An 11,027-nucleotide genomic window follows, 5' to 3' on the forward strand; every position below is an offset into this window, starting at 1 on the left:
GCTGGTGTATTGAGAGCATCAATCACAGAGACAAATAGGGCTGACCAATGGGAAGATGCAGAGAGCCAAAAAAAGGCTTTTCTGAGCTAAATGTAAGACTTGTTTAAAGGGCCCATAAGAGACAATTAGATAATGGTCAAAGCTAACATAGGGCCAATAGCTCAACAATAGACAAATTAACAGAATAGAGAGTTGTCAGTTGAACAGCAATATCTTTTCAAAGTTCATCAACTTGAATTAACATGAGCCACCTTAAGCCACCGGTCATACCAGACCAAGTAAGCTTGTATCAAAACTACAGAATGTATTGAAGGAGTAGAGGGCCCTTTACTGTTTATGAAATCAACTCCTCATCGCTTGCAGGAGGAACAATGTGCCATTTATCTTTCATAATCTGGCTTTAAAATAAAAAAAATAAAGAAACATAATCTGAAAAAACACCAGATTTGCATCTGAACATCGTGAAAAAGGAAGTAGGAGAGAACCGACAACAGGACATAATTTCGTCCGTCGGTTCCTCTTCTGTGTGAATGAAGACGTGCAGCGCAAAGAAAACCAAATATCACAACACTTCATGAGTCCTTATGTTCACATCACAAGTGATTCTTTTTATTGAAAAGGCTTAACAGGTTGTTATGGCAGAGAGATCTGAGAACTATAGCAACTACGGCTGCGTGTTGCCACACAAAGACAACACAGAGTCACAGCTCCTGTTGTCGGCTCCAATGGTAGATCCAACAGTTGGCATCAGCACCACGGTTTGACGGAAAGGCTCCAGTTCTGCTGCTGTGACGTCTTTTTTTATGATTAGTTTGTGGAGTAAACTCAACACTCCATCATATGATTAATTGCAGCGCTCCATTCACAGGCAGCACAGTGTGAAGGGGAGATAACATACGGAGGATAGCGGTGTACGTTCATACAATGCTTGAAGGCAAGACAAAATATAAGCCAAATGCACGATTGCAAAGAAATATAATATAAATACTGTATTAATAAAAGGAGTGTAGGTACTTAAACTTGCACGGCGGATTTAGTTTAGCAGGAGGCCATTAATAGCGAACAGAAAATCTTTGGAAAAAGACCAAAGAGCCTCCAGAGAGATTAATAGCAGCGCTCACCAAACGTCTTTCATTCTCAAAGCCTCGCTCACTTTTTTGTTTTGCTATCTCCAGTGTCCATGTTGCATGTGTCCTTGTCTTTTAAACCAAACATTTAGCACAGACAAATGCTCCAGCCCGTCTGCAGAGACACAAACACTTTCTCTTTGCGTCGGCCAGAAAACTTTTCATAAAAGCAACACAGACGGCCACTAGAGCAATTTTCAGCCTGAGGGGCTGAGTCACAGGGTGCCGGCAGAGTTTGAACATGGGAACATGCAGCGTGCGGCTGTCAGTGGCACAAATCACAAGAGCTGCTGGATTGGAAAGCTAAATATTTAAAGCCTGTGCAAAAAACATGTTCAAGGGTGACCACTTTCTGAGAACCGGGTGTTCTAAATACATTGCACGCTAAATATGGGCAAACTTAAAAAACACACTTTATACAGCAATAGATTTATTTACAACTGATGTACCTTCGATATTAGGTCGCAAAAGGGGCGAATTGAAGTGGGGTGTGATATGTTCCTGTGTCAGGCTGTGTTAGTGTGGTGCCGCTGACCACACATGAAAGAGATGAAGAACCGCCACAAGACAGGTGGTCTCCCAACCCCACGTGGTCCAGTCTGTCGCTGCTGCACACACACGGGAACAGAAAAGCCCTGTCCCGTGCCAGCGAGTCACCAGATGGCCCATCTGTTTACGCCCCTCTGCCCAGCGTGACGCCGGACTAGTGGTGCCCACAGATCGCCGGCCCAATTCTCCCCACACTTCTTGGCAGGAGGGCGGCTTGCTGAAGATCAGATGCTATTCGTCACTCGTTCTTGTCCCTCTGCAGCCGTGCACGTCCTCCAAATAAAGACGGCCTGTCTCTCGACCAGATCATGAGACAAACCTACAAATGCTAAGCACATCCAGAAGTGCTTTGAAAGCTGTGACGCACACCACTGTCAAATGTGGATAACATCACGAGTCGGGCCAATGTTTCTCTGGCAGAGGCCTCTCTTTTGTCACAGCATGAGGACTGTGCTGCAATGACAGAGGAAGTTAATTAAAAAGAGGACAGCAGAGGACGGGATTGTGGGGAATTGTCTGAAACAGACAAAGCAGAGCCGTGCTCCTCCAACCACGAGCCGCATTGTTATTTTTATTGGAGGGATTGAGCAAGAATCACAGCCAAGACCGTGCACTACGTATATGTATGTGCACACATGCGCTAACCTCTTTCAGCCCTGTTACATCACTCTCTAACCAAGAAAACAGCGGGATGTTGGCTGTAGGTCTCCGAGGGAACCCCCCGCCCCCCTCCCCCATTAGACAAGAGAAGTGGAAGGTCTGCTCTCCAGCTGCCCGGTGGCCTGAGCTGGATGACCGAATGTCTGACATCGCTCTGGTGGAGTCCCAAAGAAATCGCCACTTCGGACGCCAACTTCGGACGCCAACTTCTAAACTTTGCAACTTGCCTGTTGGGCTCAGAGGGTTTCCATTCTCCAGCACATCTTTTAACAGCCATCACAAGCCAAGATAGACGGTCCGTAACGAGAATCACAGAGATCAGTCGGTGGTGAGGACAAGACATCTGTGAGAGTTTGTTTAATGAGGACACAAACTGGGGTCAAAGCACTGTTTTAATGAAAGAAATGGAAAGAATCTGCTGGATTTTTTACCTTTGGACAGAGCCCGGCCAGCTGTTTCCAGCCTTGATGCTAAGCTAAGCTGACCAGCTGCTCGGTCTAGCTTCTAGCTTCATATTTAACAAACAGGAATAGAGTGAGGTATCAATCTTCTCATCTAACTCGCGACAAGAAACCAACTATGAATGCAAAATGATGTAATCACGGGTTGCGCGTCATATGTGAAGGCTCCGTAATTCATCCCTCTGCTTGGTCGTGCACCACTGACCCGCTAGGCATCCACTGAGCTTTTCAAGCATTTTGCTGGTAACACTTGTTGTCTTCTTAATCCTTTACAGTTCATTTTATTTGTCTGCCCTCTGGCATTTTGGAAAACAAACGCGTTGAACGTTAACGCCTTCATGCATGCTCGTAGCTCGCCATCCTGAAGTCATCCTCATGTAAAGTAAAACGCTTCAGTGTATTTCCCAAAATGTCCAACTTTTCCTCAAACTATAAATCCTATAAACATGCTATACCTTAATAGCTGGTTGAGATGGATGTGTAGAATAAAAATGTGCCTATGTTGTGTAATTCATCACAGTCAAAACATACACTTTTTCTTGTAATAGATTTAACCATTTATTGCAACGAATGGAAATACAGTTGTGCTCGGTGCTGAATGCTCCCTGGATTAGAGAAGCAGCACGCTAAACCGAAACAGGGAGCGCAATGCAAAAAACTCCCAACGGGTATCCAAGAGTAGCCCCAAAGCAAGACATCGAATACTAGTTTAACCTTTGAGCCACGATAAAAGTAGCGAGGTAGAGGCAGAGCTTTTCCAGCAGCAGTTGAATGTGGAAGCGTCGGTGTAGTATCACTGAGGAGGGAGGTCTATTTAAATAGACAGCCTGGCTGTGAGAATGGGCTGTGATTAGTCAATCAAATCAGTGGGCTGTCCTGCATCAACTAACGCAATACTTAATTTAATGTAGTGATAATCTAGTTTAAATACAAATGAATCAGAGTCATGAAGTTTGCGCTGCATTAAGTTAATTGAAATGGAAGTTAATGGAAGCCAATGGACGCCTGCAACAGTAGACGAAACACATCTACATTTCTAAAGAAACAATAGCATGGTTAGCAGCACGATTAGCTGCAATTATGTGTATTTAATGGCTAAAAATATCTAAAAACAAAACAATGGAATTGTCCTTTCACAAGTCATGTGTTAGTGACATGGCTTTTTTTTTTTATTGCCGTATCCAAAACAAAACAAATCTCTACTGTTAATGAGCTCACATTTGATGCATCACAGGCCTGATATCACAAGGAGATGTTGAGCTGGTCACAATACCCGGTAGACTGTCTGAATTGCAACACAGGCAGGAAGTGAAGGGGGATTAGTGGATATCTGGGTGACTTACTCTTTTTATAAGGTCAGTAGTGGATGGCGGGGGTGTCTCGTCCGCTGAGCGCTAGCCAAGCCTATGCTGTGGCCACATGAGTCAGAAGCATAATGCTGCCTGATTCTGGGAAACAAGACAATGGAGGAAGTCGCTTAGAACACAGTTTTCTAAGCAGAGGCACTTGAAGACTTAGGTGGCGGGAGAACGTCACTCCATGTGGGGCCTCCACGCTCATTTATCATTACCGTGGCTCCCCTGGCTTTGTCTCACAGGAGTTATTGTGCACATGTTGATCTCTTGTTTCCACCGTTAATGCATTCTCAATTGGGGCAATTAGATCATTATTCAGCTCGATCTCTTGATGCTGTAGAGCACAAGTGAGTCTCATTCAGTGTCGAATTTTAAGATTATTTTTTCACTGTTCAAAATGTCACTACTAAGATTTGAACATATCAGAAAACAGTGGAAACAAAGTTAAATATCACAATTGCCTAAAGTTACATATTTAAATAGTATTTCTCTGACGCTTTAGTTTATGACCAATTACTAATGACATTTCCATCAGCGTCAGCTGTAATTTGTGACTCCTCATCAAGTACAGAAGCATTAAGCTAGGTGTGTGTCATTGAATACATAATCGAGTTGCACCTTTGGGTGTGGCTGCAACCACAGAATTAGTGCACAAGTCCAAGCCAGACTCAATCAAACATGTATAAATATGTAAAGTACTATGCAGACCAGCATTCTGTGCAGTCCTTGTGAAATCGAAAACATGCTGCTAACTATCAGCATGCTACCATTGTCATTGTAAGTATGTTAGCATGCCGACGTTAGCAATTCGCTTAAGCCAGTATACTCCCACAGAGCTGCTAGAGGGGCGGTAGACTTTAGTTTTGTCTTGTTTTGTCTTAAAACATGGTTTTGTAGAAAAATTTGCACTATTCTCCAAGTATCAAAAAAGTGCCTTATTAATCATTTTCCCCATAAAATGCTAATGCTATACAAAATTGCTTGATTTATTCAACTAACAAACCGCATTTCAAATACATTGAGTTTAAAATGATATGAAACAGAGATCAACAGCAAATCCTCATATTTGAGGATCTGGACCCAGTGAATCTTACTTAAAAGATTCATCGATCCGAAGTTTGAGCGCTGGTTTCATCACTTACGCTTGGAACCATTTTGACAGCAGTGGTCATATAGGAGAAAGCAGCTGGTGTAACGAGGGCCCAAAGGAACGTATGAATAGTGGAGCTGGATTTGCTGTGTTAACTCAATCCACTGGTACCAATCAATCAGACTCCAGTGTAAGAGGATCCTCCACAGTGAAAGTGACGGCTCTATCAGCTCACAGATAAGTAGATCTGCCATTATCATCAACCACACAACATTGGCTAAAAATAGCCAAATGAAGGCGTGATGCTCCTGCCGTCCACAGTATATCCACTGCCTTGATCACCAGAACCATATCGCCCCCCCCACCGAGAGGAATCCAAGCAAAGTAAAGTAAGCTGTCTTTTCCATTATGCGGTGACATGCTATTACAAGAACATTCATTCATTGTGTTCCTCCACCCAAATGCAGCCATGCAGAGACAGCTCATGGACCTAAACCCATTTCCACGAGACAGAATGTCAAACAGCTGTGCTTCAAGAAGAAGCAGGGAAGTATTTTTGCTTTGCCACCAAAGCTGTAACCATGAAGAGGGCCTGGGGTTCTGGGCTTTGTGGCTGAGTGAGTGTGACAATGAAGAATCCAAGAGCAATTGCATTTGTGGATTCCAGTTAACGTCTCTGCAACAAACTAAAAAAACATGCCTTGCTTCTTTATAGATGTATTGAATACATCAAATGCAATCAAAAACAAGGACCAGTTACTGCGTTTCACACGACATCCGACACAAAGTTGTCTTCAGTGTTATTGTACGGGTCCAGTCCGGCAGTGTTGTGTCTATCCGGCTGTCCTTGCAGTCTCTGCTGCTGATGGCTTTGTCCTTACGCTCAGACAAGCCGTGCAGACAAAGCTCAATCAGGGCAACTTCCTCTTGGTTTCTGTAGAGGAGGGGGGGCCGGACCCTCGCGTTGGAGAGAGGCGACCTAGGCTGACTTCGGAAAGCGGTCAGAGCCTCTCACTTTCTACTTTTACAAAATACCCAGAGGGGAAATAACCGAGCTTTGTAGCTTTTGTAAAGATTGAAATACAATTCAAAAATGCACTGTGCTGATTGCTGTTGATTGTTGAATGTCATTGTGCAATGTAATGCACCACCAGCCATGACAAATTCCTTGTATGTGAAACATACTTGGCAATAAACAGAACTGATTCTGAATCTGATATGTGACTCTTAATTCAGTATTCCCACACAGAAGCACCACAGTCAGCAGATACCGCTTTACGTCATCTTGGGTGTGCCGCAACCAGCTTTGGACACCTGTATTTGTGTGTCAATCCTTCAGTGCACACAAGGCACACTCTGTTGCATTGTTTAGAAAGTGTTGGAAAACTGAGATCTTTATGTCAATATCTGCGTCCTGCCCTGAAGCCACTCCAGCAATTTCTCTGACATTTGCCGAGCTGAGAAATGAATCATTGCTCAATTCTGAGGTTCTGAGATACAGTATATCTGTATTTGTCAAGGCTCATTTTTCTCTGTCCACTGAGAAGCACGGTGCTGCAACCACCCAGCTTTACCTAAGGGATGGTTTAATCCAGGTGGCTGGTTATTTGGGTTGTGCCAGATACAGCCCTTGGCATTTAGAGCCCATGTTTTCTTGTCTTGTTGGACATCTTTTTCCTCTCGTGCTCAGAGTCCTCTGTGCCATCTGGCAAGGTCTGAGAAGGCTTTCTTTAATGTTTTACTGAAGAGTGGCTCTCGATCTACCACGCGGCTCTGATTGAGGGAGCGCTGAAGAGATGGTTGCCCTCCCGCCTGTTAACAATGGTTACTTAGTTTTCTTTCTTACATTCAGGCCTCTCGGAGTGGCTGCTTCTGGGAAGAGTCACTGTGGTTGTAACAAACATGTTCCATTACGTCTCTGGCTCTACGCCTCGACACAATGCTATCTAAGAGGTCTACAGAGGATTCCCTGGGATTAATGGCTTGGTTTTGACAGGTGTGGGCCTTTCTTTATTATAGCCGGTGAAAAGTATTTGGTCTACTCAGATTCAACTTATTGCAATGAAGATTGAAGGAAAGCAGGTTGGTCGGAGCTCAATTTGGAGCATTACGCTGTTGGTGACATATGTGAGGCAGGTATTACTGCATTTAAGATTCAATAGAGCGTGTTTGCTTTGCCATCATTAACGTATATAGAGTGATTGAAAGAAAGGTGTACTCTTTTTTTCCCATACGGGAAAAAAATGGCAACACCAGCAGAGGCCAAGATGTCCTCACTTTAGTCCAATGAATGGGTCCAGCTCCAAAGAGCTCCTACAGTTCCCATAATACAATCAATAGCTTTTTCAGTCTTTCAGTCTTTCAAGCTCGATATCTGTGCTTCGTAAAGCAGGCAGCTTTCTGTTAGACTGCAAGACACTAAAATATGTAAAAGGGGAGGAATAGTTTCCAAAGCTACTGTACTAAATCCACAATTTCTGCTATCTGAGATGCTATGCAGTTATTTACTAATAACCCTGTGTCAAGCTTGTTAAAAAGCCGAATGATAAACTTGTTTTGCTTTCCGGTGTAACTAGGCAACGTCCAAAACAGGCCTTCATGGGCCGATAATAAGCCGGTTTCTATGAGTCACCGTAACCTTTCACCTCCGGCCCTTTGGTCAGTGGGCGTCTGGCAAGACTGGGAATTCTGCATTTGATAGGACGACTTCACTCTCCCCAGTGTAGGGGACAGCGTGAGGGAGAGGAGGTCGTTCTGATGAAGACTCCCAGCATGAAAATGGTCCTGAGAGTTGTCAGCAGGCTGTTAAGGGGAGTTAATGGATGAGCACAACTTTCTCTGCTGAGACTATAGCCTGCATGAGCGAAGTCTGCTGTCCATGACACACGTAATAACTCCCCAAAAAACTCCCTCAGTGCTCGACAATCCATATAGACCTTGCACCTTGGTTAACCTGCGAAACGGAAAGCGATAAACTCTTCCTCATTAGTCCCATCAAAACACAATTAGCAACCCGTCGCTTCTGTCTCTGGCTGGCATATTTACTGTGGGACCCAGTCCCGTTATCAGCCCAATGGATTGTTTTGCTGGAGGCACACCAACCATATCTGTGGGCGGCTTCCACTTGACAGTTTGACTCTCACTTTAAGGCTATTTCTGAGCCCCCTGGGGCACGCCAATGCGCTGATGAACTCATCCGTCAGTCGGCTACTCAGATTCCTGCGAGTGCACTTCATGTTGGTTTGGTTTGATGAACATGATGGCCTCATTAAAATCCAATTTGGCGGATTGTCTCAGAGGTCTCTGCCATCGCAGGTATGTGTGGTGAGCTGTGGATGAAGCTCACCGGCATCCTTGTCCCTTTTACACGCTTGCAGCCTCAGTGTGGACTCAACATACCTTGACAAAGCTTGGATGGACTTGGGCAAAGACCAAATAGAAGAAAAAAATGAAACCTGTGAAAGACCTTTAGAGAGCGGAGGATTTCTCCTTTCTAGGAAAACATTAGCTTAACTGACCACTGTGAACCACAGGGGTCTGGAAGAGTGACAGCAGAGAAAAGAGGATACAGAACATGAATGAGTCTACAAACACAAGATGACGACTTTCCAGAAATCCTTTCACACTTTACTGATGATTAGTGAAGTACAAACAAGTGTTTTGCATGGGAAATACCCACTCATAATACAATTCAAACATGTATTCTATGAGCAACAAAAGGTGAATTTATCAACAAAGCGTATCTTCTCACAACAAATATAGGGCTGATTATGTGCCTCTACTTATCCAAATCAATACTTACTGTAGACAGAATACAATGAAATGCATCTGTAGTTGTTCAGGAAACAGTTCCCACTTGCATGAAGTACTATTCAGTAAGTTTGCTTTCAGTAAACAGACTGCACGTTTGTGTTTTAGTGGAACAGCTATTTAAACTGCCGATGACCAACTTTATAATCTGCAGCTCTAGTTTATTGTACTGGCATTGCATTTGCCATAAAGAGGAAATAACAGTCTAAAAGCAGTGATCTCACAAAACAAATCGAGATCTATCATCTAGACTCTTACCTTGTTATCAATGTGTCTCCATGTTGCAGTTGTGGCTGCAGGATGAATGAGGATGAATTAATTGGCGAGTGTAAATGATCACAAGATACACGTCAGGAAGAGCGGAAAAATCCCAGCAGATGCAGAGCAAATCTTCCCCCAAAACAGTGGACTGATATCCGGAAACTGCGCTCAGTGCTGAAGCTTTACAAACACGAGCTGTGTTCAGGCAGAAAGAGCTCCTCTCCTCCCGGGTGCGTGATCCAGAGCTGTGTTTACAGAGAGGAACACACTGCAATAGCTGATATGTTCCAGAGGAAAGTTTTTTTTTTTTTCAGCCTGCTCTTTGCTTGTCTCCGCACACACACACACACACACACACACACACGCATACACACACGCTACAGAGGAGCTGAGTTTTCCCCTGGAGCTGCGCCTCTGATGTCAGCAACAACGTGAGCTCCAGGAAGTGGTGACGCTCTCCGGTGGTGCGTTTCCAAGTCAGCGGCGTCAAAGTCCGGGGAGCAGCGCCTCCCCGTGGACACTTGGAGCAAGCACAACAACTGCTTCAAATAGGCCTTTTTGGAGAAAGAAAACCTCATATTCTTAATCACACATATATATATATATATATAGTAAAAAACAAATAAAGATAAATGGTGCACTAATGACTCAACCCTAACGATAGATTGACAACCATTAACCAAAGATTCCTCCCTTTACTGTGTCTCCAGGAACCATTAGGAACTTGGATCTTGCCCGTTTACATCTGTAAACATCCCCCCCCCCCCCCCCAGTCATTTATTTTTTCTGGCAGCGTGGACAGCATGTTGTGTTCAATTAGCAAGTGTGTCAACGTGAGCTCCAGACTAATGTTCGGTGTTGATGAAACAGACCATGCAGCATGTATTGTAACGTGTGTTGTGCTCTTGTCAGACAGAACCAGGACACTTCAAGCTCGAAGAGATTACCTGTGCACCAAAATAATTTATAATGGGCACAAATATATATCCCCGGGCAGTCCTGTCTCTTATTTTTGGCATATTAGACCGGGCAATCGGAATAACAAATGCTCCACTGACCTTGTCTGCAGCATCACTCTCTTCATATTAGCTCTACACAGCAGTTTTATTGTGATCACACAAATCCCCTGTAAGACTGCTTCACTGTAATGAATATAAATTTGACATTTGCATCTCTTAGGACTTGTAGACTTCTGTAACGCTGAACTGTGCTCAAGATGAACACCACAGACAGCTGTAATGAACAATAACAGGCTGTGTGTGTGTGTGTTCTTGTTGCTTTTAGAGCATCACTTTGGAGAATGTTTCAGAGAGATAAATTGCAGGATGCCTTTGTGGCCAGAATCATGAAAAGCAATCAAACTGATGTTATATACTATGAAATACCAAACATTAGATGATTATTATTATTACTATGAAATACTGTAAGCAGGTGAGGGATGCAGACGAGTTGCAGGTCTGCACTCAAAGCTTTTTTACTGTTCACATACGTTTGTTTATCCTCGTGGCGGCCTTTTTTCATCTTCACTAAAAGGGTCTTCTAGAAAAAAAATCAATTTCCCCTCAAAGCGAGGCTGATATCGACTTGCTGGAAATCAATGAGGCCTTTGCCAGTCAGGTGAGCTCCACAGACAACAAATAACAAATGCTGTGGATTTGTTTTTTTTACAGATCAAACTTTAGAGTACACAATGGATTTCCTGCGAGCAAAGCTG

The 11,027-nt window shown here is 43.7% G+C and overlaps 1 protein-coding gene across 1 annotated transcript in view; it reads right to left on the minus strand.

Moving 5' to 3' along the window:
* The window catches only part of map3k22 (mitogen-activated protein kinase kinase kinase 22), a 36,383-nt gene extending 26,630 nt beyond the window's left edge, over positions 1–9,753 (minus strand). Inside the window, exon 1 of the mRNA XM_034560366.1 lies at positions 9,311–9,753. The gene's annotated coding sequence lies outside the window, so the exon portion shown is untranslated. The remainder of the gene's footprint in view (positions 1–9,310) is intronic.
* Between the last annotated feature and the right edge of the window lie 1,274 nt (positions 9,754–11,027).

Source organism: Cyclopterus lumpus, chromosome 20 (genome assembly GCF_009769545.1).
Source record: "Cyclopterus lumpus isolate fCycLum1 chromosome 20, fCycLum1.pri, whole genome shotgun sequence".
Lineage (NCBI taxonomy): Eukaryota > Metazoa > Chordata > Actinopteri > Perciformes > Cyclopteridae > Cyclopterus > Cyclopterus lumpus.